The sequence below is a fragment of the Pholcus phalangioides genome, unplaced genomic scaffold (genome assembly GCF_987345545.1).
Source record: "Pholcus phalangioides strain wild (caught in Gottingen) unplaced genomic scaffold, Ppha-v1.0 ptg000017l_1, whole genome shotgun sequence".
Lineage (NCBI taxonomy): Eukaryota > Metazoa > Arthropoda > Arachnida > Araneae > Pholcidae > Pholcus > Pholcus phalangioides.
Window position 1 is genome coordinate 17,606,786 of NW_028301610.1, and position 27,499 is coordinate 17,634,284.

A 27,499-nucleotide genomic window follows, 5' to 3' on the forward strand; every position below is an offset into this window, starting at 1 on the left:
AGACAAAACATTTCCTGACCGTGTTAATGCAATGGGACAATTCCAAATACGAAACCTGTAAATTACGTTTTTTTTTCACTTTTCGGCCAATAATTATGCATTCTTTATCTTAAAATTTTTTTATAAAAATGAACACTGACTCTCGTACAAGAAAAATACCTTTTTTTCAAAAACTTAAGAGGAACTATTTTTTTATAAAAAACAACAACATACATTTCTAACATTATGTTTAGCATTTTATTGAAAGCTTCCACTTTGAAAATTTGTAGCAGTGAATATTACTGCAAATTAACTGCTGAAAAAGCAACTTTCAATGCAAGAAATGAAATGAAAATTAGAGAGGAAAAAAAGTTTTTAATATTTTTTTTGAAACATTATACATACAACAATGTACACATACAAGTTTTTAAATAAACAATTTACAAACAGGTCCACAGAGCATAATTCGGAATATTAAAATTGCAATTCACAAGAGCACTTATATGTTTGCTATGAAATAATTTACTATGCAAACCTTTGTCCAGTATTTTATACTCTCTCTAAATTTGAAGAGATTTTTTTTCTCTCCAACCTATGCAATTATTCCCAGCATATAAGAAATTCTTTAACATTTTCATTAGATTTATTTTCATCATGACTCTACAACTGTCATGTTTTCTCACACTGCAAGTGGGTGCCAGAAACTAACACCTTTTCCTCTAATTAAGACTTTGTAATATTACACGCATATCTCAACAGTAATCAACACGTTAAGGAAGATAACCAGGTGGTGGCCCAAAATTTCAATAAAATATATTTTTATTTCACAGGTGATGCATAAGAATTTAAAAGAACTTGGAACTATCCAAAAAAAACTTTGCATTAAATTGGCATTTTCACAATTATGCAGTTGAAGCTCAAGGGAGACCAGAGGTGCTAACATGAAGAAAGCAGGGTATTGTAAGCTAAAGTAATTCTTCCGCTTTTTTGAGGCTTAGTTCGTCCTGGACTGGAGTATGCTGTAAGGTTTTGGAGACCATACCTACAGAGGGACATTGACTTGGTTGAAGGGGTGCAGAGAAGAGCTACGCATGTCCTTATTGGCACACGGGGCTTGAGTTATGAAGGGAGATTTCATTTTTTGAATATGTTTACATTGGATGAACGCAGGTGTCGAGGAGATATGATCGAAGTGTTCAAAATTTTCAATGGGATGGACCATGAACGTTTAGTACACCGCCAATCGACTGCTTTTACAAGGGGCACCAGTATCAATTGGTGAGGGACAATGCAAGGTTATGGTGTCGCAGGGAATTTTTCTCTAATAGGGTTGTTAATGGAATAGCTTACCCCCGGAGGTAGTAAATTCTAACACAATTGACATGTTTAAAAAGAAATACGTTTTTCCTTCCTTAAAAAATTAACATCTCAAATACTAAATATCTTCACAACATCCAGTCTTCTGTATATCTTGTAAAAAAGAAATACGATAAACATGTTGGGGTAAATCAAGAAGCTATCCATACTTAGAATAAGACAACCATAGATATTCTTTATGGGCATTGTATAGTATTTTATCATGTGTATATATTGATTATAATTTTTGTTAATTGCATTTTTAATTGGGTTGCTGTGTTTTTGAAACGTATGACATCCATATTTTTATGGGCATCTTTTTATCAGCCACCTCGTTGGGCATTTTGCCTGTTGTGGCGTTGTATTTGTATTCATTATTGGGGAGTTGGCATGGAAGAACGTGTAAGTCACAAAAATCAAATCTCACACGAGAATAAAAAATCTCTGTAACAAAGCCATAAACACTCACTGATATTGCCCTCTTTGGACAGCTGCAGAACTAAACTATTTCTTTTAGCGATTCACTCGCTTTAAAATTCCACTGGCACAGGTTCGTATCATCTTATCCAATTCAGTCTTTGCTAGAGCAGTTTTATTTTCTTCCTCAGTTCAGCTTTGGTGGGGCTTCGGTACTTCAGAACTGATCTGGAAAATTTGTGCAATTCTCCTTCGACAAAGCAACTGTAACCAGTTCTGATAATGCCTGTAGTAGTTGCTTCAAGCTCATTGTTGCCATCTGAATCATCAGTGTTCGCCATGTTGTCATGATTGTGAACAGCAGTTTTCAACCTTTTAGAAATCTAAAAAAAAATCCTAATTAAAATATTAATTTCATATTGTAACAGGCAAGCTGTTGACAAGGATGTACAGTAATACTTTTATTCACGAGACATGTGAGGTTCAAGTTTTATCGAGATATGAAGACATTTTCGAGGAGTTCGATTTTAACCTTCATGACGAAGGGTGTCAGTTTTGCATATTAACGTAGAGTTGTTCTGTATTAATGTAGAATAAAGGAATGTTCCATGTTCACCGCTCCGTATACACCACACCGACCGTCACAATATACAGTAAAATCTCTTCTAATGGCCACCTCTGAACTACTGCCATATTTTGTTGAAACCAAAAGTCTCAGACTTAACATTACAAGAACCTCAAATCAACTATTTCCAAACGATAACTTTGGACACTAAGTTGAAAAAATATGCATAGCATAATGAGAAAAATAATTTTCAAGTAGATTTTCAAAAGGCAGTTCCCCCCCCCCCCTCCCAAATTCTACAAACAGAAAGATTATGTGTGCATGCTTTCTTTTCCTGGGTAAATGCTAGATTGGTGTTGAAGGCAGTGGAGAGGGAAAAAACTTAGAGATTACAGGGGACAACAGAAGACATGCTATCAACACTAATCACAAGGAATACACAAGCTGTCCGATTACTAGAAAAGCTTTGTTTATGTGGCACTTCCTACTTTAAGGGATAGTTCAATACGAAAGAAGGACCTCGCAAATAGCAAATGAATAGAAATATCTGGGGCATACATTTTTTGGGAGGGATGTATTAATCTTCTTTTCACAAGAATGTCTTTAGCTATCGGACTGAACATAAAAATGCCCTGGAAAGAAGTTTTACTGTAATTTTCCATTATAGTTTGCAAAATAAATTTGTTTCTAATTTCTAGGCAAAAAAAAATCCACAAAGATTTGTAAAATTATACAGGGCCATCATTTACACTGAAAATGGTATATATGTATACATACATTGACTACATGTTCTTTGCCCCCCCCCCCCTGGAAAAAATTGAAATGACGGCCCTGAAATTATATATATATTTATAACTATGTAATATATATAATTATTATATATATTTTTTCAGTATAAAAGCTGTGTACTACCAGTTGCGCAACAGCAATTTGATTGTTCGCTACATAACTGAATACACTGGTTAATCAAATATTATATGCCAGAGCTGTTGATAACCATTTAAGTGGGACCGATTGTACTTAAAATTTTAAAACCACTTATACAAGAAAAAAATACTAACTTAATATCTTACCGGTGAAGGGTGTTTAATAAGTGATCGCCGTCACTTCTGCAAAGGATGTGAGCGATGTAGAAAATTGAATATAGTAGGAACACACACACACACACAGCATCATCTTTCAAATAGCGTTGAGGACTTGTATATATCAGTTGTGAAATGTTCAGCAGAAAGAACAGATGCTTTAGTAGGATGCCAAGACTTTCTTTTCATAGCTTCCAAGAATTGTTTAAGAACTTCTGGGTTTAGAAGAGGAAACCTTTATTTAAAAAAAAAAGTATTCGTTACCAGGCTTCAAGAAAGCAATAGAAGCAATCAATCATTGTTCGTAATATTAGCTTAACAATGATAATTATAATACATTGATAAAATAATTAGATATTATAAACATAATTATAACACTGATTATTATGATATATTTATGATTCTTCATATTTAACCAAAAACTGATGTAAATAATATTAATTGCATTTTACCACTCCTCATTATCACATAATTTTCTCCCAGAAATAGAAAAGTTTAGGTCCTTTGTTTCTTTAATTTACAAGGGGTTATGGAATGCAATTTTTAATGAAACATATTTCGTCAGTTTTTCTGTCATAAATATTCTAACCCAAATAGTAATAAGCAATTTCTACAAGATTTAAAAAAATATTTATGAGGTTTAAAATTCATGTGAAATCAATTTATTATTTTGAATTAGGCTTATCAAACAGAAATTGAATGTGAAATGAAAACTACATGCGTTTAATTTTACAATTTTAGTATAAAAATGAATGCATCTTTTAATATAAAACCACGTGCACTAACCTATGAAACCGAAGTTTATTTCCATCTTTCTTCTGTTTTCCCCATCGGTTGGTACAATTATAGGCAGAACATGATATCAGCATTTGTGTATGTACAGATGGACGACTATACTAATGAAAAAAATACTGAAGATGGAAGTTTCCCCATTGTTTACATGCTGAAATCAGCAATGTTTTGCCTATTTCGCTCCGTCAAGCCCACTTTTGTATTCCTTCGCGTCGGCTCACGCACGTCTGTGTTATTGTATAGGGAATCTTCACTCCAGTTTACTTATAGCTCAGTGGGCCAGGGTCTGCAACACTAAGCCTATTGTACATTGATTTTTATCATGAAGCTATTAACCGTAAAGTGTCCGCGGCCTACAGACGGCATGAAGGTAAAAACGTTGCCCATCATTCTTGTATAACTGTATTGCAAAACATTTATCACAATTCTAATATTACACAATATTTTCATATTCTGAATTTGATGGCGATCATTCGCGGGAACTTCCCATCATAATATCGGTAACTGATGGGCCCCTCATGTTACACAATGACTGTTTACTATTATATCTCAACTGGTGATGGAAGCAGATTTTTACTACTCAAAATTTAATGAAAGCCTGTTTAGCATTTTATTTATAATGAAAGTGATGACTTTTAGTAAAAAATGCTTGTTTCTTAGAAATATTTTGATAATTTCCATTTAAACTAGTTCGGGAGAGGAATAAGGGAGGGAGACTGTATCATTATTTTCAGTGTAGAAATGGTCACCAGCTGCAAGAAACTCCTCTTGGATTTAAACAAACAACTGCAGGTCATAGAGGCTAAAGAAAAGCGAAATTTAAATGCTAGAGATGTAGAATCTTTCTTTCACAAAAGGTTAACATGAAGGTTAACTGTATAATATGAAGAAATGAAAGAAAAGTTCTGATCAAAGCTGACTTTGACGATCATTGTTTATACTTTTCCCTCAGAATCCGAAAAACCACAGTGTACACCATCAGAAAAAAAAAGTACCAAAAAAGAAATGAATAAGCGAAGTACCAGCAGGTAGCTGGATAAACATAGAATGAGAATAAAACCATTCTATGCATTTCCTACACCTGCTAGTGTAGTCGCTACTGTGAAGATCATCTAATGCAACGATGTACAAACTCAAGTGACTGACATTAGAACAAGGTCAAATATATAGAAAGGATTCAACAAGACTTCGATACCACACAGTGTGTGGAAACTACTATGACTTTTACCAAGTATGCAACCTGTCTACTGAAAAGAATGCTATAAATCTTTGCTTCCAAGGCACATCATGGTCATTTTATTCAGCGAGATAAACAATGTAGCATGAAACAAAATTCAGAACGTGAAAAAAGCCAGAGAAAAACAGAAAAAAAGATGTAAAAATTGAAGCAAACCAGATTATTGAATGTGAAAGTCTGGTCCATTCTCGGCATGCTGGAAAAAGCTAGATTCAATAAGGATAACAATACATTCAGAAGACTGATATCAATCTATATTAAATACTGAATAAATACAAAAATTGAAATAAGATAACCTGTTTGCTCCAATGGGAAAACTACATTTTGTTTAGGAATTTAATAATAAAAACTGAGCATTTATTTATCACTCTAACCCAGTGGTTCTCAACCGAATTTCATATGGCCCCAGGATATTCCAGGGGGGCCCATGGAGAAAAATATCGCAAAAGGAGAGCCATGGCTGCTGATGAGGGGGGCCAAGAAGAAATTTAATTTCAAACAAAATGCATAGAATATTTTTTCATAATTTTTACCCTATTTACGTAACATTAACAAAAAAATTTGATTGATTTTTGATTGGCTGGCAGGATATTTTGCAATGCAGAGCATAACGATTTGAGTAGTTGAAAAAGATGAAATTTAGCACTTGAAATATCAAAAATTTTAAGAGTTTCACGAAAACAAACAGCATGATTTTTTTTGCATGTGTGTAACTAAGTTCTCATACATAGGGCTCTGATTTTTACCTAAAGATGAAACATCATTGCTGATAAGTTATTAGCTACTACGTTTCTTCTTTAGGTCATAAAAATCAGAGCCCTTGTAATAAGCCTGTTTTATCAATAATTATAAGGTTTCGAGATGAATGTATATATACATACAGTGTCACTTTATTGACAATGATTGAAAGTAACATTTATCTGAAGACAACCAACCATAAAACGGTTTTGTTGGCACCAGAAGAGATGGGCAATAACTTTGTAATTGAGTTTTTGAGCACACTGTGTCTATAAAAAAATTTAACATTTTTATTTTAATAACTATACACCTCCTTGCAACATGAATGGCATATCTGAGTACTACGTTATTTGGATAATTTTTCTAATTGAAAGTATTCCTGCAGGTTGAACGTGGTTTGCCAGTAAAATATCATACGTCTTGTTACCTATGCACCCTGTACATTACATATAGTAGTGTCTGTTATGTGAAATACTGTGCTGAGTTTAACCCAAAGCTGCATTAAGAGTTCCTTTTAAGCACCTTTCAAGCGGTTTTGGTTTAACCCAACTCACACGTTGCTTTGTTCGCCTGTGGGAGAGAGGTCACATTATGAACCAAAAAGCCACTTGGAGACAGCTTGTCATTCAGCGAGGCATCAGATTTTCATGATGAATATAAATCTCACCATATGGAAATTATAATCAATAAACCAATAATTTTCTTATTTGAAATCCTGATTATTTCTGATTTGTTTGAAATTCTGATTCACCAAAATTCAAATTTACTCAAGAAAAACTAATTTTTTAATAATTCAAACTTCATCTTGTACAGTAACTTGATGACACTATGCCGTCTTCAAGCGCAATGTTTACATTGATTGAAAATAATTTATTATATATATTTTTTACCATGTTGTATTATGTTTATTTTGCTTTTTCGTTATTTTCATAAATTAAATTCAAACACATATTTATACTTCAAACAATATTTGAAGAATTGTCTTTTAAATGAGAAATGGTTGAAAGGAGGCCATGGGCAAAAAAAGGTTGAGAACCACTGCTCTAACCTATTTATCGCCAACATAATATAAAATACACTGGTATTGTGTTTTCAGTCTTTTGTCCCGCATATTTAGAAATTGAAGAAATATGCAGTCGCTTTTGTAACAGAGCATTGTTTTGCAGTGCAAATTTTAAATGTTTTGGTCTGCTTATCCAAATCCAAAACAGTTGATCAAATAATACAAAAATATTTTGCAATCTACTGATTTTTCCATTTAGCTCATCTAATCTATGAGAATGAATGTTTAGTATCCAACATTTGCAATAAACTAAGATTAATGGTAGCCAAAGCAAACGAAGTTCGAGATATCTCCTACATATACGGACAATTCTTCAAAACGTTGTTACAATTCACCAATACATAATAGGATATACATAAATTATGTTTAAAAATTGAAAGGGTGAGATCAAATGAAACCTTGCTATGTAACATGAAGGGCTTAGTGCATCGCTGGTGGGAAACCCGTGGTGGGTCATCATGCACCTCAAACAGTTAAAATAAGCTCTTATAATAAATATGTGCAATGTTTTTACATAAAAAATGTCTAGACATCATGTGTTTATACATACAATAAGTGCAATGCTTACCTTCATGCTGATGGTAGGCCATGGACTGCCATATGGTTAATAACTTCATGAATAGAGCCTGGATTATATGTACTAAAACAGTGGTAAAATATGCTCTAAAAATATGCACTTAATAATGCAAAAATAAGCACTTAAAATATCAAAATGTACTCTTAAAATGCCAAATATGCACTGAAAATCCCAAAATATGCATTAAATACCCCAGAACATGCACTAGAAATCTTGAAAAAGTCTTGCAAGCCTGATCAAATGGATCCTTGAAAAAACACCATATATATCTGTAATAAATCAGATAAACATCCAGCGAGACAAGATTCACTTGCATGCAAAAGAGCTTGGTATCGTATTGTAAAATTCAAGAACCGCTGTATGCATCTGATGATAGAAGCTGGAGATTGATGTTCTACAGGTATGAATTATCCAGAAATATATACTTTGGTGTATGGGACAAGCAATTTAACCCTTTAACCAGCATTGACGAGATATCTCTTCTCCTTAAAAGCCTCCTGTATTTTGGCATTTACAGTATATTGAGAAGCCTAGATATTTCACAAAATTAAGTTGATTTCCCCATGGAACACTTTTCCCTATACCCCTTAGTTTGAGCCAGCTGAAAATTGGAAGGAAGTTTACTTCATTAAAAAAAAGATATAGCATTTTGAAGGGGTTTTAGTAATTTCTGCTGTGGGCCGTTTAAAGGGTTAAAATTTCCAAGTTGTTGGGTTACTAGGTTATTTCAGTTTACCTTCACCTTAAAAATGAATTAAATTCCATGTTTATCTTTAAAAAACTAATCACATATTCAACAGACTGCAACTTTATTCAACCGCCATGACCTTTCAATAATCAATTATATTACTTCACCATACGCCAACTCGGGCCATATTGCTATTTTTTTATACACTGAAATTTACTGCCATTAACAAATTGGGTTAGAAATGAAGGCGCCATCTCTATGGGTGGTCACCTCAAGCTTATTAGGGAAAATATCTACATTCTTCCGCCAGTTCAAACTTGGGACCTGACGGCAACCTTCATGATGGTAGACAAGCTACTTACCACCACACCACTCAGATGTTTGATTATATGACTGGACTGGTACATAATCCGCAAAATAGATGAAAATCTGTGAGGGCAACCTTGAATTCTACTACAAATATTAGGAATGTCATACATGAAAACAGATTTGAGTGAATCTTTTATAAAGAACAACTGAACATTATTTTTCACATTTCAAGAATTTTCTCATTTTGCATAGAATTTGTCAAGGCTTTTGGAAGCATTACAAATGTTCTTCAACCTATTCACACCTGCAGAAATGGGATAAATAATTTATGGACCTGTTGACACAGTTAAGATGGATAAAAACCCTTCTAGAGACTATTTTATTTATTAAAAATCTAAAATCACATAGCGGCTACATCAATTGGATGAAAGGTTCTGAGGACACTGCATTTTACAAGATACTGGACACATTCCTGTGTTTCAGGTGAATAACACACACACTCTTGCTTGATAATATAACATCAAAATTTAATGAATTAAAATATGTTGCATCCGCCAATGTGAACTTATATCTGCGTATTTGATAACTATTGCTCTGTTTTTGAATTCAAACAAAGTATGGATTTTATAAAAAGACATCATTGGATATATATGAAACAGGAATATTTGATTATAAAAAGTGTCCAAAACTACCAAACAATTTGTTTGTCATATTAGACCATGAACAACTGCCAGACAACCTTTCTCTGAAGAATCCCTTGGATCACACTGCTTAGGGTTATTTCTATTTTCTCCCAGATTCACTTTCTTTATAACAATAATCTATATAATAATCATGCTTCAAAATTTTTCCCTTAACATTAAAAAAATAAATTAATTAACTGCTGCTCTCTGTCAAAGAAACCTGAAATCTTCAACTGTTCACAGATAGTGCGGAATATGAATTTAGAATCATTGCAAATAAACAAATTGAAGGTTTCAAATGAAGAATCAGTATAAAGATGTGTCTATAAGCCTACAAGTGTGCTATGCGTTGCCTTAGAATCACAAAACATTTCATTGAAAGTCAAGCAACACATAGCAGATGAATTTCAAACTTTATAGGCTATACTAACAGATTCAAGAAAGAACTAGAGTTGAGTCTCTGATTTTTTATAGGGTTAAGTTTTCCAGATCCAAACAGCATAAGTGACCCTATCCTAAAGTGGGAGGGAGAATCTACCGAGAAAAAAATGTTGGCAAGCTAATAGTCCAAGACAGCAAGTTCAAAGGAATGGGAAATTTGATGAATGAACAGCTGAGAAAATGAGAAGGGTGGCAAAATTTCTATAGTACACCATAAATCTGTCTTTGCCCTAAGAGCAAGGGATCAGGTTGGTTAGTGAGTTTTTACTTTAAAAAACAGCTCAGAAGGGGGTGTCCCTCCCCCCACAAGGCACAAAATACATACAGATTTCCTCTAGAAGAAATATTTTTTTTTTTAATTTTCAAAAACGACAGAGTTTGCAAGCATGTGAATGACCAAAAGAGTGACCTATAGTGTTTGCAAGCATAAAATGACCAGGCATCATCAACCTGTTACTCCCTGAAGCACCCAAAGTGCTCCATGACTGCATCCAATTTCATGCTTGCCAGCACTTGGTCAATGCCCTGATTAAATACTTTGTGCAAATTACATTCAAGAATCAAAATTTCAATTTTTCATCAATTTGTAAGTCAACTTACCTCAAGAGTGCTCTTTTTTTTATCATGGGTGCTGTCAGTGATTGCAACTAGAAAAGATTGAAGACCTAGAGTGTGTGCAAGTACATGGAGGCAAGAGCTGAAAAAAGTTGAGAAAAACTATTCTAATGCAGCAGGGGTGGAAAATGAAAATTCGACTTTTGTAGCAGCAAAAATGTTGTTTTTGTAGCACTTTAATTTTGGCAGTAAATAAAATACACAGTTTTTATAAACATATATGCAGTGTAGCATACACAAGATTACTTTTTACTTTAAAAAACAGTTCAGAAGAGGGTGTTCCCCCCCCCCCCCCAACACAAGGCACAAAATACATAGAGATTTCCTCTAGAAGAAATATACATATTTTTTAATTTTTAAATCAAAAATATTGAGACACTTCTTGATACTTATATTTTTATCTTCGCTACAACATGAACAAATGAGAGGCTTTTAACATAGACATTTTAACATATGGTATTTCAGATTTCAAAACTAATTTGAAAATAAGTGTTTTTAGATTTAGCTTGTAGACCTGGTAATCACTAATTAATAAAAACCACTACAGAAGAGACTTGAAACACTCATTTGAGAGAAAAGTAATTATTTTTATTGTTTTTGCCACTGATGCAAGTCTCAGTTGTGCTTTTATTCTCTTCAGTTTTAAACATTTTTGAACGTTTGACCTTGCTTCTTTCACCAGAATTTACCCATTTCATATTTAAAATGATAAGCGTTTCTTTTTGAGTTCGCTCTTGATCATCTCAGTTTGATTCAACATACTTTGAGACGACTTCTTTTGCTGGGGGGTCATTCTTAGAATATTTATTAGAAATTCTAAGAAATTTGATAGTGATTAAAAACTATAGAATTAAATTATTTTAAATTTAAACTATAGAAATAAAACTATAGAATAATGTTTAAACTATTACAAATTTAAAAGAATGATTCTCTATTTTTACAAAAAAAAATTCAATCCACGTACATCAGTTTTCACCCCCTATTTTTTACTTATTTTGTGACCTTTTTCTCATTTCATTACTTTTCCAGGATTTCATCACTTTGCCATGATCGTAAACACCCTGAATTTACCAATGGCTTTTGCATCGCAACTCCTGATGGTGAAGACAGATTCGTCATTGCTGTTTTTCCAGTGTGATATGTTCTATCGCAAACTTTTCCATTCTGTTAAAGCAGCAAATCTCAACTGGTGCTCCGTGTGCACTCCCCAGGGGCTGTGGCCACCTGAAAAAAATAAAAAATTTTAAATAACAAAAATAAATCATTAACTTTGATGGATAAATAAAAGGCTCCACCATAGAAATTATATAACAGAAAAGGCTTCATGAGTCAAAAAGGTTGAGAACCGCTGTGTTAAAGGATAAAGCAATGTTCCGTCCAGTACAGGATGTCAGGGAAAATTGATGAAATTAAAAAAATAATTAACATAAGGAATGCATAAATCAAAGGAGTCGATTCTTTTATAAAAAAAATAGCTAGAAACAGCAATTGAAGGTTCTTTTTCTCATTGTTCTGCAGATGAGCAGCAATTCACATAGTTTGACCCCATTTTAAACGTTGTCAGATGCCTGGGTGCCGAATCCTGGGGAGGGGGCTTCAAGCTAATTCTATTTGTGACTCCAAGAAATAAAATTGCGGGTGAGGACAAATGATGTTATCGAGAAATCAGCTTTTATTGCGACACAACTTCATTCTTAAGAGAAAATTTTGTTTTTGGTGCAAGATGGCGTAGAATAGAAGAGTGTTTTTGTAGCAAAATGCAGCAAACAGCCGGAAATTACAGCAGAATGTAGCAGACGTCGGAAATTGTAGAAGCTTGGAGCAGTTTTGTTTCCACCCCTTAATGCAGTGCTTCCTCAACCTTTTTTCAGCCCATGTCCCCCCAGGACAGTATTTTCTTTTCATGCTTCCTCCCTTATCTTATCCAGGGCCAACTATTCTCATCCAAGAGTGAGATTCTTTCTACTTATTACATTGGGCTTAATCAAACCTATGAATTTAATAATGAATAAAAATTTCATGAATAAGATCGATCTCTGGAACCCTGGGTGGTAAACATGGGTACAGACGATGGGCGATCATTCCTGCCAAGAGCCAAAATAGGTCTGAGTCAAATACACTAGATGATCCAATGAACCTATACAATAAATTGACCTTTCCGACACATCATATAGCTTACCCTGGGGTAGAGCTCAGTGAGCCAGCTTCCTTCTTGTGGGAACAGATCTGGAAATGGATCTAACTAAAAAGGTTTAGTTTAAAGGAAAAGGACAACTGGCGGGTTTTACTTATAATGGCGAAGTAGCGGCGCTCCACTTCCCCAACTGAGTTTTCCGATCTAGGAGGTTTGCACATGCACAAAGCGTGCAATTGTGGAATTCTGGGTAGTTTTTATTTGGAAATGGGGTTTTCACATGCGTGCTGCCTATTGCATGTGTTTCCACAACCAGGGTCCCATGCGTCTTAGCGCATGGGCACAGCCCGGGGGGCCAAGGGCAGCTTGAGCGAGGGGTGCGGTGCATCTGGGCAGCAGAATAGACTAGTTAGACTCCAAAAATTAAAAATTATTTCACGCTCTTGTACCATAATTCGACAACAGAAGTAGAAAACTTGAGAGAATTGACAGGACCTGAGACCGTAGACCCAGGAGCACGAATGCAATCTATCAGAGGCAGCTCCAGACAATCTCTACTGTACGGGACTTATTTTCGGGCTTCTTGCCTATCCCCTCCCCATAATGGGTCGGGACACCCTATCTGGAATCTTTCGCAGGTCCCCAAGCCATGTTTCCCCATAGGTAGAGATGACTTGAAAGGAGGGAGGGTCCACCATGTGTGGAAAATTCATTGCAAGCAATTCGCAGACAAACAATTCATCGACACAGTGAGTCAGTGATTGATCAAGTGAGTCTGGGCGTTAGTGAGTGACTGGAGTGATTAATGGCCGTATTCACAGACAGAGTTTAAACTGCAATCGCAGGCGAAAGGATTGAAAATCGAAACGGATTGGTTAACCAATACGTATCGAATAAAGAACAGATGTTTTCAACAAGGCAGCAGTAGGAGGAAAAGTATGTCACCCCCTCCTTGTTGCTAAAGGTCACTCCAGCGAAAGAAAAGAAATCCAACGATCTCAATTGGGAACTTGGCTCAATCGCACTAAGCCTTTAGGTCCTTTTGAAGGAGACAGAAAGGAAAACCAATCCACCGGTACGGCTACTATCACTAAAAGGTTTACCCAACTTATCACGCGCATTTGTCGCATAAACCATGAAAAGATCAAAATTTTTGCTTGTGCCAAACCCATTGAAACCTAGATACAGGATACCGGTGGTAAGTTATTATCTCATTGCATGCCTTCTCGTCTTTTTGGGGGTAAAGAGACATGGCATCTAAAGAACTGAAATGCATACTAGGCCCCGCAAAGATCCTAAAAGTTACTAGATTGCTTTGGCAAAACGCCCAGAATATTGCAGACTTCCTGAATGAGGGATCCAAGAATGGCAAAGAAAGATTCTGGGAAAGTCTGGAAGCTGCCATCTTAGATGCAGAAAAATATGTCAACGAACGAAGCAAAGTGGAGAACCCAGAATATGCCCCACTTATATAATTTTCTCTAACCTTTATCAAAAGTACCAAAGCTATGCAGAATTGCACTTCGAACTAGCCCCCGAAGATGAAAAAAGCAAAATGATCCAACTTGGGCTTAAGCTTTTTAGGTCCTTCTGTACACACACGAATACAGTCACCAAAAACAGTAAAGCCAAAACTCAAAAATTGAACCCACTGCAACAAGAGTTAAAAAATTCAATAAAAGAGAAAGCAACAGTAAGCCCAAGCGAAACAAGCGCAGATGAGGCAGGGTACGACACCCCTTACAATTTAGACGCTAACACAAATGACGAAATTAGCAACCCACAACCTTCAACCAGTTGCGCCACAATCACTCCATACAAAGATAATGGCAAAAATAAATAAAAAACACACTAACCAAAGTCACCCAAATGTGCATTTAGAACTAGAACAAGACCTCAATATTTCGAGCGAAACAGAGGACAACAATGAAGATGCCATCGAAACAAACAAGAAATTCAACACAGTAATTAAGAAAAAAACACTAACCAAACTTAAGTTTCCAACACCTACCCCCACTTATACTAACAAACATAAATAATTGGCCAAATCTAAATGAAAAACTCAACTGAAATGAAGGAATTTGTGAATATGAATTCACCGGGCAAAATTTAAATGAAAATTTTAAAGTTCAACTCAATAGCAGGGAAGATTATGTAGCAGTAACCAGATACCTAAAAGAAAACGTCATAGACTATCACACATACAACCTTAACCCTAGAGACACAATAAAGGTAGTAATAAGGAATTTACATGCATCTTGTAAACCGGAAGACATAAAAAGCTGCTTAGAAGATAAAGAAATACAGGTAATTAACATCAGTGCCATGACAAGTTTCAGAACTAAAAAACCATCGCCTATGTTTATGGTGGAAACACCGAAAACAGAAGGAACAAACAAGATTTTTGAAATAGATAACCTCATGAATATAAGAATAACTGTCAAAACCTACAAAAGACGAGGTAGAATAATAGTGTTTTAAATGCCAGCGATATTTTCATGGTAAAAAAAATTGTTTCAACACAGAAAGATGAATGAAATGTGAGCAAAACCACTGGACATATCTGTGCCCCCGAAACAGAGCCGAAGAACCACCAACCTGCATATTATGTAAAGGAAGTCATGTAGCCAGTTGGGCTGGATGCCCAGAAAACCCCAAGAACAAAAACAAAGTAATATTCAAACGATACCAACAAAACAGAAACACGTACAGAAATAATTTCAACACTAACTACCAACAAACTGTAAATAACGATCACAACACAAACGCAAACACATACCAACAAGACATAAGCACTACCAATGCACAAGTAAATACACAAGACAACATAATTTCTACAATAAATAATGATCAAATAAACAGTCATAACAATCAAAGCACTGAAACTAATCAAAGCAACGGACAATTAAACAGAAATGAAAAAAATTAAATAACTAAACTGGCAGGAACATGCCTCTTGCAATTAAAAACAAATTGATAGAAGAAAAAATAGACCACATACAGCAAGCGCTCATAAAAATAATAAACCTCCTAGATAACAACCAATAAGCAAACACAAGCTAAACATTAACAAAACTCTCACATAAAAAAAAAAAGAAAAAAAGAAACACACACACACTAACACTCATTAACAATGGAACAACTACCAAAACCAATTTCAATATTACACTGGGACGCCGACGGAATCCCAGAAGATCTTCCAGAACTAAGAGAACTACTAATAGACAGGAAAACAGACGTCGTATTAGTAAGTAAGTGAAACCTTCCTCAAACCAGGGAAACGGGCCAACACAGCTATTTATACATGCATACGAAAAGACCGCCTCACAGGACGCAAAGGAGGAGTTGCAATTTACATAAAAAATCATCTTAAATACAATATACCCCAAATACAAGAATCAAACATAGAATTCATTGCCATAGATGTTTCATTCAACAGATCAATGAAACTAAGAATAGCAGCGGCATATAAACCCCCAAACAATGAACATGACCTAAACACAATACAGGACATATTTCGCTGCACAACACCATGCATACTTATGGCACCTAAACTCCAAACACACACAATGGCATTCAAACCTTAGCACACGTAAAGGCAAGGAACTAAAAGAATTCTGTGACACGAAAAATATACAAATAATTGGAACCAGAACACCGACACATTGCCAAAGGTAACACAAACCACAGACCTGATGTACTAGACATTACCCTAACGAAAGGAATCCACACAATGATAACACCAATAGTATTAAATTAACTCAACTCAGATCACTTACCAATCGAAATTGAACTAGACATGTACAGAGAAAAAATAATTGAACCACTAAAAATCATCAACTGGGAACAATACCAAACCAAGCTTAGTGAATTCAATATAATACAAAGGCAATAAACACAGAACAAGAAGCAGAAAGTACGACACAAAAATTCACTGAACACATATAAAATGCATTAAATCAAGCCACAACAACCAAAACACGAGATCTACACCCATTAAAACTACCACAATGGCTAAAAGACACGAGATAAAAATAGACACAGAAAAAGATGGCAAAAACACAAGAGACCCTAGACACAAAATATTATACGACCAAAAATTTAGGGAGACTAGGGAAGAAATTAAAAAATTTAAAAATACAAGATTCGCAGAATGGATCATGAATGCAAAACCCGAAAATGGATCATTATATGAAATACAAAGACGAATGAAAAATAAAAAAAGAATAGGGATACCAGTCATACACAGTAGAAACAACGGTCTAATATACGAAGACTAAGAAATAGCCAACGAATTTTCCATAGACTTAGAAGAGCAATTTAAACCTAACCCCAACACGCCAGAAAGTAGAACACAAATAAAAAGAGAAGTTGAACAATTCCTAGAGGCAGAAACCGAAGATGAAATAAATATAATGACACCCACAAACAATGAGGAAATACAACAAATATTAAAAAAGTTAAAACCAAGAAAAGCACCGGGAAATGATGGAATAATCTCAAAAACAATCAAACTATTAACACCTAATATGATCACTTCACTTATCAACTTAATTAATCTACTATTAACATTAGCATATTTTCCCAAATTTTGGAAAAACACAATAATAATAATGATCCCTAAGCCTAACAAACCACCAATGTTCACAATAGGTTATCGGCCAATAGCATTACTACCTCATTTATCTAAAGTCTTCGAGAAGATAATAAATGCAAGATTAAACAAATATACAAATGACAACTTCCTAGGCAGGTATGAACAATTCGGCTTCAAAGAAGGGCACGGGACAGTACACCAACTAGTAAGAATCGTCAAATATCTCAAGGAAATGAAAAGTTACAAGGATTATGCTGTTGCAGCTCTACTTAGCTACAGTAAAGCCTTTGGCAAAATATGGCACGAGGGTCTTCTGCACAAAATGATTAGAAGAGGCTACCCCACTAATATTATCAAATTCATGAGATCATATCTATCCAATAGAACTTATCAGGTCAAGATCAATAACACAATATCAACAAAAAGTAAAATCAGAGCTGGCATCAACCAAGGATCTAACCTCGGGCCAACCATGCACAACCTATTCATGGACGACTTTCCCTTAGTACCTAAAAGGTATTCTGGGAAAATATGCTGATGACTTAATCATAGTAAGCTCAGATAGTAAAGCAGCAAAAGCGATTGACAATCTGCAAGAATTAATAGAAAATGTAGAAAAATGGAATGACAAAAACAGAGCAAAACTAAACATAGATAAATGCATTCTAATATGGCTCACAAACAGAAAAATCCCAGATAACACATACATAGAAATAAATGGCCAAACAATAAACCCTTCAACAGAAACAAACTACTTGGGCGTTACTTCACACATTAAACTAAACACATTGAAAAACAAATACTAAAAGCTAAGATAGCCATCGAAAAATTAATGAGATTCTGCTACCCTGGATCAGCTCTAAGCTTAAAAAAAAAATACTAATGTATAAGCAAATAGTCAGACCAATACTAACATACGGAGCACCAGCATGGGCCTTTGCAGCCAAAGAAAACATATATAAACGTCAAATCTTTCAAAACAAAACACTCTGTAAAATCACAGGAGCACCGAGGTATTTCAGAATAAAAGATCTACATAATGAACTAAAAATCGAATCAATTTTCACGCATTTAAAAAGACTAACCAGAAATTTGTACGATAAGATGGAGGAATCACCATATGCAGAACTGAGAGAAATATCGAACTCTGCAGAAAACGAAAAATGAGATTGCCAAGACCAAGAAACTTCCTCCCTTACAAATTTGTCAAAGAATTCTAAACAGTAATAAATAAACATGATTGCAAAAAACAATAACAGACAAACTCAATCTTAACTAATTGATTAATCACACAAAACATTAACCCAAATATACAGCACAAACAAAAATGTTAAATAATAATTATAATAATTTAAATAAAATAGGTATTATTAAAACAACACAAACAAATCAAACACTCGAAATCAATAAATAAAAACAATACCCCTAAAAGTTAAAAAAAAATAAACGTTAATAACAAATAAACTTACCTTAATTACAATAAGCATCAAATGAGAATAAGCAAGATGACAATCTATTCTCACATCATCTTTAGCAAAATAAATAATAAAGATATCTTCTACATCACATGGCGCCCAGGCCCAAAAATGGAAAGAAAAAGAAAAATTCAGATAAATAAATAAATGATAAAATAATATGATTTCAACATGTAAACACTATAAAAATATTATAAAAGCAAAAAATAAATAAAAAAATAAAGCCAAATCAATAATGTTCATATAAATAAATAACATAATACATTTTCAAAAAGAGAAAATTTTTTACTCTCCCACAAATACTAAATTAAATCATCTCCAATAGATGGCGCCAAAGACCTACAGATTACAAAACAATTAATAAGTAATAAACACAATGCATCACATACAATGGCAGAGTTGGTGAGTGGGTGTGGAGAAAGCCTTTTTAGCCCTGAAAACTCGGATTTGGCACGTCTCCTATAGCGGTGCTCTGTACAAATTTTGCTGCCCTTCTCCAGGTCTAGTCTAATTTTCTTGATCACTCTTTCCTCAAATTTGCCGCCCTGGGTTACAGCCACTTAGCCTCCGTCCCGTCAATATGTAATATAAGGTCACAAAAAGTCAAGGAAATACTATACATAAATTAACATGGATAAAGACAAGACGTTAAACTGAATTTCAGAAAACACGTTGAAAACTAATCCTAAAAACAAAAGGTAGCCAACGAGGAGCAAAAGAGATTTTGCTTCCCAGAACCAGCACTAAGCTTAAAAAATAAAAAAATAAAGTATAAACAAATAACCAGGCCCATACCAGCTTACGGAGTCCCAACACGGGCATACATAACCTAAGAAAACTTATAGAAACTCCAGATTCTCCAAAATAAAACACACCGCAAATCCACAGGAGTACCAAAATATTTAGGATAAAATATTTTACACAACAAATTAAAAATTGAATCCACTTACTCACTCTTAAAAAGATTAACAAAAAATCTACACGACAAAATGGAAGAATCCCAATATATAGAACTAAGAAAAATAGCAAACTACACAGAAAACGAAAAAATGAAACTACACAGAAAACGAAAAAATGAAACTACACAGATCAAGAAACTTCATCACTTACAAATTGTCTAAAAATTAAAAAAAATAAGTATCATTAAAACTACAACAACAAACCAAACGACACAAGTCAATAAATAACAATACTCCAAAAAGTAAAAATAAACAAGCGATAATACCAAATAAACTTAACAAACGAGAGAAAAAAAAAAAAAAGACAACAATCCATTCCCACATCTAAAGCAAAATAAATTATAAATACATCTTCCACATCAAATGGCGCCCAGCCTATAATGGAAAAAAAAAGGAAAATACAGATAAATAAATAAAACAAAAAATAATATAATATGTTAATCTCTAAAAGAGAAAATCTCCCATAGAATATAAAATAGATCATCTCCAATAGCTGGCGCCAAAGACCTACAAAAATACATAAATATTAATAAGATATCAAAAACAGTGAAAAATAAAGACTTAACAATAATAGGGTTGGTAAAAGAAACCAAAAAACCGGGGTTTTTTTGGTTTAAATAGTATTAACATTAAAAAAAATGAAATTTCTGAAAAATCATTCAAACTTCTACTAATTAACTAAAATAAAATGTTTAGTAATGTAATTAACACTATTCCAATGCTAATTAATCAATAAATATTTATTACATTTTAACAAAAACCAACTTTTGCAATTTAATTATTTTTGCTTAACTCAATGGATTACTGTGTGTTTGAAAATTCTTTTAATGTTATTATTAATCATATAATATATGAAGGTTTTTCTCCAGTTACATTCAGTATACTTGATTAAGAAGCTATTTTGTAAAAACTAATAAAAATTAGGTGAATATAATGAGGCATAAATAATGCAGATTAATTAGCAATGATTTACGATATACAGGGTGATGTAAGGTTAACTAAGGTTCTGATTTCAAAACACTGTAAAAAAAGAACGATTGTCAGAATGACTTGAAAATTGACATGAATATTCCTGAAAAAAATGGAATTTTATTTAATAAATGGGAAAAAATACTTAAAAATGTAAAATTAATTACATCATCCAACATGTGGGAAATTTGCTCGCAGAATGGAAACAATAGCCAGTCATGGCAAAATGATAACTTTCATAATTCACGGAACTATTTTATAATTCATGGAAACATCACAAAAAAAGAAGTAATTGAAAAATAACTACAACTTACTTAAGAAATGTTAAATATGTTGTCCACCGTGTTCTGGCTATGAGGTTGAAAGCACAAAAATTCTTGTTCAACAACAGATCAGAGTATGCCGTAGTCATGATGTGGATGTGCTTGCAATTCAGCTTTATTAAACCAAACGCGAGTAGTATATACATGATCATAATCTACGCACCGGGGCCCAGATATGATCATGTAATAGAGGGCTCCAGATATGAAAATTATCATATTTATGCTCTCACTTCATTAATTATCATATCTGGACCTTCATTTGTTCATTATTATCTCTTTTAAAAATATACCTTTCAAGTATATACTACAAACGCGCCCCCACGTTAATATTCCTGAGGAACTTTTAACACATAAGGGATGTGCTGGAGATTGCAATTCACCAAAGTTTGCAATCTGACCACTGTTTATAACATTTTGAGGTACCCCCACAGCCAAAAGTTTCAAGGATTAAGGTGCATCCTGTCAAAATGGGTCTTCAGCAGCTGCTTTATTGGTATTGCAATGTGCATCTTGATAGAAGTTCTATCCACACTGATGCTGTGGAAGTGCCGAAATGATGTGGTTGCACAAAATAGATTATACTGCTGGCCAAGTACAGCATCATCTACTTGCACATTTTGCACTACTTGCACTTTTTTCCTTTTGCAAAAGAAACTTCCATTGCTTCAGGAGTATCCATGCAAATTTTCAAGTCATTCTGACCAGTACTTATTGTATAGTTTTGGAATCAAAACTTAAAATTATAATCACCCTGTATATAGCTGATTATTTTTCATAAATCTGTTACTACTATACAGTAGAACCTTGATTAACTGGGCTTAAGTGTGAAAGTATAAAAAAAAACTATTGAATATTAAGACTGGGAGATATACAGTAGGAGATGTGCTACTTCTTATGGGAAAGAAAATGAAAATGTATGTGAGGTAATGTAACTACTAGTACACTGGTCTTTGTCCTTTAAGGACAGCTGGTGTCTTTATTGGATTATAGGACCACCTGCCCCTAGCATGATGGTGTCACTACTGCTGCTGCTTCTTTGTGAAGGGAAAAAGAAACCCTGTGAGATAATACACCACTACATTTAGATGTGTGATGCAATCCTTATTCATGAATTTGCTAAAGATAGAGCATCAGAATGTAGCCAAAGGTTAGAAAATGTTGTAAGAATGAGAAATTTTGGCTTTTGTATATAACTTTAAATGACTAAGATACTTCATATGAAAAATATATATGTATTCTGGCCACTTTTAGGAGACTTTTTGAAAAAAACCACGTATAAAATCTTATGTCATCGAAAGATATACCATCAGAATGTACCCCAAGGATATAAAATGTGGTAAAAATGAAGCATTTTGGCTAATAATGAACCAATATGATATTTTTCAAGGAAAAAAATTATATTTAGGCAACTTTTATTTGATTTTTTGAAAAAAACCACTTTGTTAAAACCAAGGTTTAAATCAAACAACCCTGATGCCTAGCAATCTGAGTGCGCATCTAGTGTCGTGTCTGATTTATCTCTGTGCTGCCACCTATATTTCAGAAAGGAAGTGAGTGAAGTGTAACGATTGAATTACATTTGTACCTGTTTGTAGGTCTGTTGCTCTCTGTGGCAATACTTTCTAAAGGGTTTTAAAAAGTCTTGCCACAGAGATCAGCTCACATTCGTGCCTCGAAGTTGAGAACCACAGAAAAACAAACTTCAGCAGACCACCACTGCGGCAACGGTGGGGTTCGAACCCAGGACCTCACGAGGTGAGTCCGTCACTATGACCACTCAACCACCACAGTGGCTCAGTAAGCGGCCACAAACAGTTCTAACTGAATGATATTAGTCAAATCTTGCTAGCTTATGGTAGCGAAGTGCTAAAACAAACATATAAAATTGTAGAAAAATTTCACACAATGCTCCTGTTTTTTAAAGTCACAAAAAATATTTGACAAACATTTCCTACAATTTAGAGCTTGACAAATCATAGGCTTTAAATCACTACAGCAATAAGAAAATTGGCGCCTAATTTTTTTAAAGTGTGATAGCTGAATTAATGTCTGGGGACAGTATATAATATCAGAAATTTTTTCAGCCTGCCAGTTAGCACGGAAAAGGACCCCCCCCCCCCAAGCCCTGGACAAGTCAAAGAATACACTATTTTAGACAGATTTTGTCGTGGGCAGGGGAATACTTGATGGCTATGAAATTTTGCAGTGCCTAAATTTTTTTTCAATTTGTCAAGCCCTGATGCAGTTCTATAGGAACACAGTTTACAGTAAGATTAAATGTGTGCACTGAAAGTAAAAAATAGACTTGTATGGCCTACCCTACTCTAAATATTCAATACAATGCACTATGAAAATTTGATATAGCACCAACGCGGCTACTACACTCATTGAATTGAGAGCAGCAGATTTGAATGATGCAGTCAATAAAACAAGTTAAATAGGGATTAAATAAGGAATAACAAAACATTTTTCACTGGATTACCTGAAAGACGTATATGCTAATATGTGAATACAACAATGAAAAACATGGAATTGGGCTTATATAAAATGAAGACCCTTTTCTTTTTACACACAGAAATACATAAGAAATGGGTATAACGACGATGTGGTTTCAACATCACCCCGCTTATACCATCATTTTTCAAAAGTTGACTTGAAAAAGTATGAGATTTATCGATATAGAGGTATTTCTCATTTAAACAAGATTTTACTGTATGTGCTTTTTAGAGTGCATGTTTACTTTTTAAATCAGACCTATTCTTTATTAAGTCACCTATCTTATAAAGTCCCTTTTATTCTGTCCCCAAAGGAGATATTATACCAAGGTCTGACTGTATATTGTCCTTGCGACAGCTTCATCACCCAAGTTTCTCAACGACATGTACTTAACATAAGAACAAATGACTGCAATGCAATACAGTATTCATACACAAAATGATAAAAAAAAATTTATATTGCATCTCTGCGACCACTGAGCAAATGTATTATTGCACATGGTATTGAAAGATGCACTGCTTTGTTACTAATATAATAAAAATTGATACAGTGTGACGAATTCCTGTGAACAATAATTCTGTGTTTCCAATGTTCTAAATAAAATAATTCATTTTTTTTTCCTTTTATACGAAACACTGATGTGAGGAAAAACTGCATGGCTTTGAGCTAGAAATTCAAATCCTGTTTTCCTTGAAGATTTATTTTTAAATACAGTAAAAATTATTCTTAGCATAATTAACAAATGCAATATAATACAGCATTCACATGCATAACATGCTAAGAACTCAATATTGCATCTCTGCGACCAATGAGCAAATGTGTTGCACATGGTATTGAAAGATGCAATTACAACTTAATATAATAAAAATTGTTACAGTTTGACGAATTTCCATGAACAGTAATAATTTGTTTTAAAGGAAGATATAGTTTTTTCGTTTATGTGAGACACTGATGCAGTACACACCACTTAATGTGATCCCATCGTGACTCGGGCTTTCTGATAATAACCAAAAAAAGTAAACTTTTTGTGATCACAAATCCCGTTTGAGGGACAAACTCAAATGGGACGTATAGTAAATGGGCACTGAGATAGATCAAGACAACTGTTTTTCTTTCCCACAAAATTTTTATTGCAAAATGTGTTCCTTATTTTTTAATTTAACTCTAAAATGATGCTTTTTGTCCCTTCCAGCTAAAATCCTGCATTCTTGCTATTCAACCATTGTGGGTCATTCGAACGGGACTGTTTAACATATATCATGAATTACAATATTTTTTAATATACATTTCATAGATAACTTGAGTCTCTAAGGGAAAGAAATTTGAATATAGTCAAATGAAAGAAACTGATCAAGAACTGGAAAGAAAAGGAAAGAAGGCTATTGCAAAAACATCTCACTGCGTACATGGATCGCCACAAATGCTATGGACCAATTACAATATTAATTACAGAAATATTTGCAACAAGGAGGGAAGAGAACACCTTCTATCCTCTTATATAATCTTGCAGACTGATAACGATAACTTACGGGGGAGGGGGTGAGAGAAATAATTTGGATAAACCTTAGCTTCAGAATGAGCATGAAAACTTTCAACGAAAAAAAAGATAACATCTCTGAAGCCGATAATTATAAACAAATTTTTTCCCATGTTATGATATTGGTCTGTTTCATTCTTTGAAAAAGTGATAATAATACCCAAGTAATAACATTATCCATGATTCTAATGAGCAGCGCAGACTGTATGAAGGGAAACAGCATGGCTTTGAGCTAAAAATAAAAATCTTTTCAAGACAGAGGATTCACATTTTTAAATACTGTAAAAATTATTCTTAGCATAATTAATAAATCTATATATATAATTGATTTTCTGTGTGTGTGCATGTGTTCTCTGTACAAATCTATAATTTCAGACCAATCATCGCCAAATTTTGCATATATACCAAACAGGACCAAATTGCATAGGCTACTTTAAAAGTTTGTCGGAGCTGGGCAAATGCCCGAAATGGTCAAAAAACTGTCAGGGAACAATGTTTTCTGAACCCCAACAAACTTTATAATAGTTTTTCACTTTTTCCAATCCTCCCAGTAATTGAAGAAAACACTGGCAGCGCCAGGTATTACAGCTGGTGCAATATAATGAACAACATGCTAAAAATTTAATATAGCATTTCTGCGACCAATAAACAAATGTATCGTACATGATATTGAAAGATGCCATTGCATATGAAGTGGATGCTCGTAATAACGCCCCCCCCATCATTCAGTTAAAAATAGATGCAATATCAAGTGGTACTTGATATGTATCGAAACATAGGATATTAGTTATACAAAAACTTTTGGGACTTGTCCTACTGATCATTGTAATGGAATGGTCGCTATAATGTGGTATTAAAATAAATGTCACCTGTGTTTTCTTCATATCCATTTAATTTTCAGCATTAACATTCATTTTTAACTGATGCACAATATAACAATCAGTTTTTTTAAATTTAAATTTCTACAAACAGTTCTAGATATTTTAAACGCACAAGTGTTTTTTTAAACCCTACTGCATTAAAAACACAACTTTTTGAAGTAGAAAAATAAGGATTTCCCTTTGTCTTGTAGACCTCCCCCTCATATAGTGGAAGCAACCTATATAAAGAGCGTATCAGCGTTTACACTTGCAAAATAACCTATTACTACTTAACCATACACATTCCTATGTGGAATTTTTAACAGATTGGCACATGCAAAAAAACGTGTGATATAATAGTGTGTGACCCTTACATATTTATGTGGTCAGAAATATGCTTCATATTCTACTGGTGCTGCCACCTGTCTTCCATATTTTGAAGTTCTGCCTGCTCTCTGAGGAGCAACTTTTTTAAATGGGAGACTAGCATTCTTCACTCATAACTCGAAGTTTGAAACTGCAGAAAACAAACTTCAGTCGACCACCACTGTGCCACCAACAGGGTTTGGCCCTAGATCCTCGCGATGAGAGTCCAGCATGATGCTTACACAACAATATAACCTAACTGCAGTGTAACAGAACACACAAAAATGGATTTATAAAATAACAGGGGGGGTCATGCAGTACCAGCATTATATCAAAGCTCACTGTAAATAGGTTTCACAACACTATACTTAGCATAATGAATGGAATCTGATACAGTATCCATACCCAATATGCTAAAAACATTTGATATTGCATCACTATAAGCAATGAACAAATATATCACACATGATATTGAAAGATGCAACTGCATAATTCTTTAGGTTTCAGGCAGATTCAAAAATGGCCTAATTTTTCGTCTGGCATTTTTTTTTTCTTTTTTTTTTTGTAGCTTTAAACGTAAATATTTTAAGTGAACACCAAAAACTTTACACCTCTATACGGAATGAGTTACAATTGAGACTAAATGTGTGTAATGAAGATAGTAAGATAGGGACACTGTTATCCTACTTAGAATACTCTCCAATCTACAGAAATCATTTAATTTAGCACCAATGCGGCTACTACACCCATTAAATTGAGAGCAGCAGATTTGAATGATGCAAAGTCAATAGGGGCCATTCAAGTATTACGTACGATTTTGAGCCCCCCTACCCCTGTCAGCAGCTTACAATATTTCATATCTTCAAAAAGGGATGGTTGATGAGGTAAGCAACTTTCAAACTCCCCCCCCCCCCCCATCAAAAGTCAGCAAATCCGAAACCCCCCACATATGTGTGAGTGTTTATTTGGTCAAAAAACACAGCTTTGAACTTAAAAAATGAAAATAAATCATAAAAAAGCCATTAATCTTATAACCTAACTGCAGAATATACAAAAGTATGTTTCATAGAGAAACAAGTGACATAGTGTCAACATATCAAATTAAATTTTTAAAGGATTTTTCCACCTCACAGATGGATTGTCTTTAGCATGATGAGAATGACTGCAATAAAGTACAGTATCCATACACAATATGTTAAAAACTTTTAATATCGCATCACTGCGACCACTGAGCAAATGTA

At 34.1% G+C, this 27,499-nt stretch overlaps 1 long non-coding RNA gene across 2 annotated transcripts; it reads right to left on the reverse strand.

Moving 5' to 3' along the window:
- Window positions 1-350: 350 nt before the first annotated feature.
- LOC149072465 (uncharacterized) lies at window positions 351-20,124 on the reverse strand. 2 transcript variants are annotated; one of them, XR_016194463.1, is made up of 6 exons: window positions 18,743-20,124; window positions 11,614-11,766; window positions 10,528-10,624; window positions 7,798-7,869; window positions 3,391-3,634; window positions 351-2,135 (listed from the first exon to the last, which is right to left on the reverse strand). It is a non-coding gene; the product is annotated as an uncharacterized LOC149072465 (long non-coding RNA). The 2 variants fall into 2 exon arrangements; XR_016194462.1 differs by having other exon boundaries at window positions 11,507-11,766.
- Between the last annotated feature and the right edge of the window lie 7,375 nt (window positions 20,125-27,499).